This window comes from Oxyura jamaicensis, chromosome 1, assembly GCF_011077185.1.
Source record: "Oxyura jamaicensis isolate SHBP4307 breed ruddy duck chromosome 1, BPBGC_Ojam_1.0, whole genome shotgun sequence".
In the NCBI taxonomy this organism is placed as follows: Eukaryota; Metazoa; Chordata; class Aves; order Anseriformes; family Anatidae; genus Oxyura; species Oxyura jamaicensis.
In genome coordinates, this window is record NC_048893.1 from 46,196,726 (window position 1) to 46,206,074 (window position 9,349).

The 9,349-nt window shown below is 40.6% G+C and overlaps 1 long non-coding RNA gene across 2 annotated transcripts; it reads left to right on the forward strand.

Moving 5' to 3' along the window:
- The first annotated feature begins 1,306 nt into the window (after positions 1-1,306).
- Positions 1,307-8,853, forward strand: LOC118172843. 2 transcript variants are annotated; one of them, XR_004753878.1, is made up of 4 exons: positions 1,324-1,436; positions 6,611-6,686; positions 8,048-8,146; positions 8,646-8,853. It is a non-coding gene; the product is annotated as an uncharacterized LOC118172843 (long non-coding RNA). The 2 variants fall into 2 exon arrangements; XR_004753879.1 differs by lacking the exon at positions 6,611-6,686 and having other exon boundaries at positions 1,307-1,436.
- Positions 8,854-9,349: the final 496 nt, after the last annotated feature.

Below are 9,349 nucleotides of genomic sequence, written 5' to 3' on the forward strand. Positions count from 1 at the left end.
ACTGGAACAGGCTCCCCAGGGAAGTGGTCACAGCACCGAGCCAGTCTGATACGTACCAGGCTGTTCCTCTTACCCCTTACTATATCCCTATGGGTGCTTCTGTCAGCTGGAAGGAGAGAATACTACTCTGTGCTCCTGGTCCGTTTGCTCTGGTACATGCTGAAACAGAAAGTCACCAGGCCATGGATTTTGTTGATTATAGAACCGAAGTCACAGATAAAGGTGGTCACATAGTCTACAGAATCCCAGGGAATTCGTTAGACATGCTGGCCAGAGATAGGCAGAGGTAAAATAGAGCAGGTGAGAGAGCACATCTCATGCACAGGCTACAGACGTGACGTCCGGAAGTAAGGACATCAGAGGAAAAATGTTCATTAAAGCCTTGGGGCAACAAGCACATATTTTTTTTAACGTGATCAGCTGAATTAATGGAGCCAGGTTTCCCAGGGGCTTGTTTCACTCCTCCCCAGAATGAGTCCAGCACCATTCATAATCACTGCGATGCCCCAGCAGAGCGAGGGATGGCTTGTGCTGTAGTCATGTGGGCGCAGTTGGCTGCTGGCTGCTGCCAGAGTTTGTCTGAGCGGCAGGATTTGCAGTGTCTCTCTGCAGCTCGACTGCATACACCAAGTGCTGTGGGTGGACCCAGGAGCACTCCATGGCAGAGGAGAGGGCACGTTGGACAGAGCAAAGTAAAACACCTTCCAGGCTACGCTGTGTCCAGTCCCGGAGTTAACGCTGTGCTCTCTGTACCAGAGTACACATATCCAGCAGGATAATTGCATGACAACCAATATGCAAAAAGGGGAATGCTGTATGGAAAAAAAAAAAAAAAAAAAGGCAATTTGAAGAAGGACTGGCTGCATTAACAAAGTGAGCATTAGCAAGAACAAACTGACAACTGGACAACACATTCCCCACTAAGAGAACCTGGTCTCTTAGAAGCCAGGAGAAGAGCACCATATCTTGTGGTGCCCTTACCAGTTTGGAAATTTTTCTGCTTCCATTACTGCCAGTCAGCTGATCCTAGCACTTAATATGCTTTATATTAACGAATGCTTCATTTTCCAGTTTCATTCTATACCAGCCAGCACGATAGAAAGACAGTATCAGACAGGTAGTCAGCCAGAAGAGGTGCATGAAAGCTATTTTAGCTGGAGAAAGATACTGATTTTTTTGTTTGTTTTCAAACAGTAGCTATTCATTTTTATTTATTTATTTTTTAAACCAGGCAGGCAGGCAGTGGCTGGGGAATCAAGGGAAGGGCTGAGTGCAGTCCAAAACCTGTGGTAACTAAGCAGCAGGAGTTGAAACACTGTCCTGAAAGGCAACACAGAGGCTCACCTCCTATTCTTTTTCTTCTGGGGAAGCAGCTCCCATTGCACCATTTTCCTAGCAAAAGAAGTTATGATCTGCAGGAAAAGGCCTCTTTCAGAGTACGTTATGTTATCCTTTATTGTTTATTTGCTGTTGTTGTTTTTTCCAAGCTGTAGTATGTGTATGCCAAGAAATGGCATGGAATAGAGTGGGGGAGTTGGTTGTCTCTGACAGCTGCAGGTTAATCCTGAAAGGAGGGGGAGGAAGGAGGATTTAGGCAGTAAGTGGCCTACATCAGTCCCAAGAAGTGTTGGAACATTGGGAGGTGATGTTTGTTTTTCTGTTTGTATTTCTGGGGCCAAAGCCATTATTTATGTGTTTACAACACTTTAATACTCTTCTTCCTAGCTTAGGGCGAAAACTCATAGTCCTTACTCAACTCTAAAAATGCACTGAAGCCAATGGGACAATCTTTCTGAGTCAGGGTTTAATATCAGGCCTAAAGGCTGGATGGAAGCAAAGAAAAATGTTTCTTGAATGAGAGCAAAAAAACTTGTAAACTCTAGAAGGCAAACTACTCCCTCCTCACCAATTGCTGAAGGCAGTTGTACTTCCTCTGCCGTCATTCGTAGCCTTTACTGTGGGAATGACAGCTGTCACCAGTGTTTTCCTTAGCATGAGCAGGATAAAGGGCATCCTTCATTCTGAAACCACTCCTTCTCTCAAACCTAGATGAAGTACCTCAATCAAAGTTAAATGTGGCAAAAGCAGATGAATAATTCCCATTAACACTGTTTGCTGTGGAGTTCTTTCGCATCCCATGGTGATTTCCATTTTTTCCATCAGTTTAATTACCGCCTTTTTTTTTCCATCAGTTTGATTACAGTCTGTCAGCCATAATCCAAACATCCTGGCATGCATCAGATAGCGTCACAACATCAACGTCCTTGAGAGGACAGCTTTTCAAAGGATGCAATGAGTGCTTCTGAAAAGAAGCAAAGTTCATCTGCCTTACTCCTTAAAGCTGCCTTCAGAATCACAGACGCTTGTTTGTGCACTCAGACCGTGACATAGCACATGCTCTTCAGTTTGCCTGAATAGATGTATGCCGTGAAATACAAAAATAAGTCAGTTTATTGCCTCCTCTGAAGCTCATTTTTTAAAGAATTGCTTATAAATGAGAAGTTTCACATGAACAGAACAATCTGTTGCCTGGACCTGTGTTTGCAAAAGATTTATTACATTTCTGTGATAAGGAGCTATTGCGATAGGCATGCAGAGAGAGATGTGTGTTAGGTGGTGCTACAGTGAGGGATGCCCCGGCTGCAGATCTCTGTGCCTTTGTGCGATTTTGGTAGAGGATGGAAGGTTGCACAGCGTAAGAGGTCACTACAGTGGTATCTTTGAAATCCATTTTTTATATTTATGATAGAGTCATAAAAAACCTTTTTTGAATAAAAGCCTATTTGATGACAGTCACCGGGTCATACCTCCAGATGAAAGCAGCCTTCTTTTTCAGATAACACATTAGCTGAGACGTTATCTACCCTATGAAGTAACAGTAGGCCATGTCTCATGAAGACACTAGTTTGGAGTGGTGTGAATCTAAATAAGCAAAAACTGATACTTGGTTCCTCAGTTTTGTAATCAACTTCATACAATTTAATCCCCTGACCTATGACTGTATGCCCATTCATACAGTGGTGTTTCCAATAATATTTGAAGCAGATTTTCAAGGCGTCACATAGAAAATAATGGCTTCACTGTTAGTGTAAAAAAACATAAACACTTTATTTTTCACAGCCTGCTGACATACCTATCTTCCTGGGGGGTGCTCCACCCCCTCCTCATCTAGGAAGTAATGGAACCAATACTTACAGCAGCAGCGCTGGAGGCAGGACCTGTATATTTTTTGACTAGGTATTTTCTATAATTGCTAGGATATTCTTCTACTTCCCTTTTCCCCTTCATACATCCTCCAATGTTAAAATGGAAACATTTGTTTTGTTGTAGATGAAAGCTAGAACGAAAGAGAGGGGTAAGCAGATACCAGAAGAACTGTCCTCATATTTCAGTGTGCTCACTGCACATCCTCATCCTGTAAGCTTTACTCCCAGGTAAAGGTGTTGTGCCAGTAGTGGTGGGAAGTTTCTGCCCACTAGTTTTTCATGGAAGACACGGACAGGAATCCTGAGGTAGATGTGGTCAGGGCAGAATGGGATGGATGGGGAAGGCGTGTTACCAGGGGTGGCACCCTGCTATGCAGTGAGAGCAAAGGGGGACAAGTGGGAAGGTGACTGTGTCCTATAGGTACCCCTGACTCTCTGAGATTTGGTACCTAATGTTCATTTCTGCTGCCAACAGTTCATGAGTTTAATATATTTAACATACGGAACACTTGGCTAAGAATACCACATAATGGCCTTGTTCTATTGTTTTGCAATGGACTGGACAACACATTGCTGGGTGCAGAGTTCTGCAGATTTCATTAAGTTCACATGTCCTGACTAATGTAGCGTGAGCCCTTGTCCACAGCATTCCTCAGGGCTATGACTCTCTCGGACAACTGGGTTTTAAATTCATTTTTCAGCACACTTACTTTAAAATGTTCTTTTTGTTCCGACAAGGAGATAAAGAGACAGGGATGACAGAGGTGGAATCTTCTTAATTTGATATAAAAAATACTGTTGGGTAATCACCACTGCTGGCTTGCTAGCAAGTACATTACTATCTCCATTTTCAGTTGTGTCTTATCAGCTTTTTAGCCTTTTTATTACTGATGCTTCATGATGTCTCGGAAACCGCTTCAGAACTAGCTATTAGTTTTATGTTTGTCTGTGTGCAGTTGCTGGCTGACACTTAGCAAGGTGACAAGAGTTAGAGAAGGATTAGAAGAAACTGATGGGGTTTTTAACCTATTTCATACACAGGCTTCTAAAAGTCTGTAAAGAGAAAATAATGAAAAATTAAAAAGTCATGGAAAAAAGAATTTAAAAATATCTTTTTTTTTCCTGCACTGTGCGAGCTTAGGAATTGTAAAGATCCAATGAAACCCTGGTATTTAAGAGAAGAGAGTAGAAGTTGAGCAGCTAGGAAGAAAATTTTACTTAGAGAATAATATTACCAGAAATAGCAAAATAACAAAAATATTGGATTTTTTTTCACTGAGGTCTATCCCCTTGAATGGCCATGGCACTTTTCTGGCAGCACTTTGCTAAAGCCATGAGCATCTAAGATTGTAGACAACAGCGGTTTTGTAAGAAGTAATATCTTTGATTAGGTATCTTCCACAAAGTTTGTCATTCTTTTTCAGTTATGAAAACTGAACTAAGAAAAACACAGCCTCTGCCTTCATACCTTGCTTTGCCTGGCTTGCTTTTGAAATTCAGATTTCAAAAATTTACTTCAGGCTGTTTTAGTCCATGAACACATTTGTATGCAGTCAACTAGAATAGTGAAAGAAGCTGCTATTGAAACTGGAGGGGGTAACCATGTGGCTGTAGCTAAGCTTGTGTGCATTTAGAGGCCTGAGGACTAAGACATTTTGTAAACTTCCTTTGCATTTTACATTTAAAAATTCCTAAAGCTTGTTAATAGATTTTCCACATTGCCTATCCTCTAATTAGCTGCCACAGTTTCAAATAAAGATGGTCCTCTCATAACCATGGAAGATCTGAATTCCTGAATTGAAAAAAAAGAAAACAAAAAAAAAAAAAAACAAAAAACACACAAAACAAAACACAAAAAGGGGTATGTAGAATCAGCAGTTACTGAAAAAGACTCCTTTAGACATTCAATGTTTCATTACATCTAAAAGCTAAATGTCCACTGCATGTCACTTCTAAGCAAGCGAAGTCTTGTATGTATTTGATTTTCTTTTTACTAAGGCAAGAACAAATCATTTTACATAGGAGAGAGGAAATCAATCACCGTGTTATATTACACTGCATTTCAGCAGGCACAGTCCTAAGCATACACTGTCAGCGCAGATGCTCGCTGGTGATGGCTGCACTAAATTGCCTCATGCTGCTCTGTGCAGATACTTCTGAGCTTGATCTAGATGTGCCTTCCTTGGGAGGAAATGTAGCTCAGTCTCAACTGTCAGAGGGACACTGGCAGCTTGTCCACATATGTTTGAGGCAGCAAAACTATCAGGTCTGTGCTTTGTGTGTTCTTTAGCTGTTACTGCTCTCACTGAATGATACAGCTGTGTTTTTTTTCCTCAGCCTGATTAAAAGCAGGAATCCCATCTGTACAAGGACATACAGAAAGGCAAGAAGATGGTTTCTTATATTATGATACACGAAAAGAAAAATATCCAGTCTTGTGTCAAATATCTTGTCATTCTCTGTGTAAAAGCACTAAAGAGGACTCAAAACCAAAGATCTCCCAAGCATCTCAGATCCCACAGGCAGATAAGGACTCGCCACTGAACGTTGAATAAGTCTGCAGCTGCCAACATGTTACAAGAACTAGGTATGAGATTGGTTTCCCACAGGGACTTGTGAAAGTGTTAACCTACAGCTGGAGAGAACTCACTGAGCAGTCTGATTACTGTAAATGGCACCAGAAGTCACTAGAGTACCGAACGGTGAGATCCAGGAGAAGCCAAGCCTTAGAGGAGGGTAAGAGTGGTGCTCTGGCATCCAAGTGTAAGGAGTGTGAAATCATTGCCATAAGAAAAGAATGATACAAGAAAAGCTTTGCTCTGCCAGCCTGCGCTACAAAGGCAAAAAGAAATCCTGAGACAGCATCAAACATGCCTTTAGGAAGTAAAGGTAATACAGTGCTACGTAAATGTGCTATGTTGTAATGTTTGGCCACAAAAGGAAAAAAGTGCTTTCTGTTAAGACTACACTCTCTATTGGCTGGGTAGACCAATGTGCTTCAGTTTATAGGTTGATATACTGCAGTTCTCTGCAAAGCATTGTTTTAGGACATGATGAAATAGCTTTGCAGCTGAAGCAAGAGGTACAAACACTCAGAAGAACAAAGCTGGTGAAACTGGGCAATGTTTCAAATCATTTATCAAAGCATTTTTAGTCTCCTCTTTCAAGGTGAGTGATAGAGTCATAACATATTGCACCAGTGAAGAACATTTGCATCCAGAGTACTACATTCAGCAAGTGTCAGTGATTCTCAGTGCAGAACCTTAGGTCAGGGACAAGCCTGTTCCAGCTCTCCAGGTGGTACTGCAGTCTTCCTCTTTAAAAACAAAATAATTTTTGTCTTTAAAAGCTGATTCACCTTTGCACGTGTGCTCATAAGCTCACTCTGCTTTCCTCCTGTTTAGCTCCTGTTGTGCAAAATGATGCTGGCCAGTCACCCATCGCAATCAGCTTCTCACTCCAGCATTTGTGAGGAAAGAGGTAAGAGTAGCAGGCAGCTCCTCTGAAAAGCTGGCGTTTAGCAGAGGTGGTTAGAATTATGCATTTCCTGGACATGCTATTCTGGATGCCTGAATTAATTAAAGCATAGATTAGTATGAGAATGGAGGAATTATCAAGCAGTAATACCCTGCTTTTTCAGTACAGTTTGTTTTCAAATACTCAGTCTTTCTCTGATTATCTGTGATCATTCGCCACTAAGGTTCAGTACCTGTTTGTTGTACATAGCCACTGCAGGTCCACTACCCTTTGCTAGCAGAATACATGATCAGTCACTGCTTTGGGTTATTTTAAAACAAAAATAATCTTTCTGTGCTGGAAACTAACTGGCCACATGTATTTGAGTTAATAACTTTTGTCTGAATGGCAATACTAATGCATCAACTGAAATGTTCATCACAGGGCATTTATGTAAGTTTTGCCTAAAATGTGGTTAAAATTAAAGATCTGAAGGGATGGGCTGCTTACTTTACACCTTTTGTTGGATTTATTTGAGAACATTGGCATGTGAGAAAAAAATAAAAAAATTGGACATTGTTGAAAGTGCTGCAGAGACATCCAGCATCCTAGCATGGAAGAATAGCTCCATAAACAACTATATAAGGAGAGTCCTATAACCTTTCCTGAAAATGCAGCATCCAAATTCTTCTGGCTGTAAAGAAGCAACAGCACTCCTGGACCATCAGGAAATGTTTTGTTGTAGAATTGCATGCCCTTGGTGTCACTGTGCTGTTAAGTTTGCAATATTATTGATTCCACCTTTAGCTCTTGGGTTCACAGGCAGTTTATTCTGCTCAATGATCTCAAAATCATTGTTCATCTTGATCATGCACACTTCCCTTCAGCATTCCACCAGAGGATCTGTCAGTTAGGCAGCAGTTGGAGATTTCTCAATCACAAATGAATGCCTAAGGGGTGGAGGTAACCAGCTTCCACTAACCTGTCTCTACCCTTTCCTATCATGGGAGGATTATACTACATCCTTTTTCAGCAGCAATCCTGCACTTAACTGGCTAACCAACTAAACAGTGACTAGAACTCAGATGGGAAGTTGGACATAGTTCGTGTCTATGTCTAACTTAGAATATATCAGAATAATGCAGTTTTCTGGATACCCACCCTCTTCATAGGCATCGATCTCTGTTTTTCAATGAAAGGCACCCAGAATACACATTCCTTCTTTCTCCCATTGTTTTCCTCAATGCAAAGAATCTGTTTTAGAAGACAATTCCCAAAGTTCCATATCTGTTCACACCTTACTTTCTCGAGACACATACCATAGAACATGGCTGACATCATCAATCTTATTCATCTGTTTCTGATCTCTTATTCTGTTTGTCTAGGTTTGATTTTCCAGCTTTCTGACTCAAATCTGAAGATACTCACCAGAAGCTGCCTTATGTGTGGATGCAGGAGAGGCTAGAGCAAATTCAAAACCAAATGTAACTGATATTTTTACTTCCATTAACAGAGTTAGAATATATGGCAATGTTTTTATGAAGTGGGACGTAAATTATGGGAGACCATTTTACCAAAACAACAAGCTAGTCTGGAGGGTGTTATTGCTCTGAAAACTCTCAGAGTTCATCTTAGCATTTCACTATTCATGAAAGGGAAACATATTGTTATCTTTGTTATGGGTAATGGAAGATAAGAGTTATCTCAACAGAGACATTTTCAGGGATTAGTGGTGAGACAATATTTTCTGATTATGATTAACCTGCAGATAAACTTCCTGGTAGTTGTGAAAACCTATTTGAATGTCTTTTGCAACAGAAACCATGGCCCATTAAAATCATTTTGCATTTTGATAATATGCTGTGATCTGTAATCTGTTGCCTTGTCAGGGCCTGAGAGAAGACTGCCGTAAGATACAGAGGCCAGAATCAGGCCTTGGGACTTCTTCATTCTGCTTACATTAAGCCTTCTATTTTTGCTCAGCACAAGAGGGCCTTAGCATCCTGGAGGCTCCCCACAGAGAATTGGCCATATGTTTAAAGGTGTCGTAGACTCCAAATTCATCAATCATTCTCTGAGTACCAACTCGAGTGCTAAAATAATATAAAGTGACAGCAGGAGATATCTGAAATACCTGGGATCTACCCTGTCTGGATCAATTCTCAGAAGAAGTAGTGCTGGAATTTATAAAACAGGCTAAGTTTAAATGAAAAAATCTCCTCTGATAACTAATTATAAGCATTAATTAATTACAAGGACAGTTATTATAGTTAACCTGTATAATTTTGTATCTACAGCACAGTTTCTGAATTTCAGCTATTACATGTCCTGCCGTTTAACTGATAGTTCCTGTACACTGACAAAAATTAAAAATGTATTCAAATTTAATGAAATCAGCATTGTATCTTAAGAGAAAATTGATGAGAATAGGTTTAGCAGCTAGTGGCTGTGCAAAATCTAACTGTTATCAGTGTGTAAGAATGTATATGCTACAATGCAGAGTACATTGTAAAACAGAGTACACTAGCACACTTTTCATCATGGTATGGGTTATTTTCACTGCTTTTGTCCTTGGGGAACCAAGTACCCCAAAGTCCAAGAGAATTGATACTGGAGCAAAAACTGGAACTGGGTTCAACTGACCAACCTTTGTCTGCCTCTGATATCTATGTAATGTGCTTGCAAAG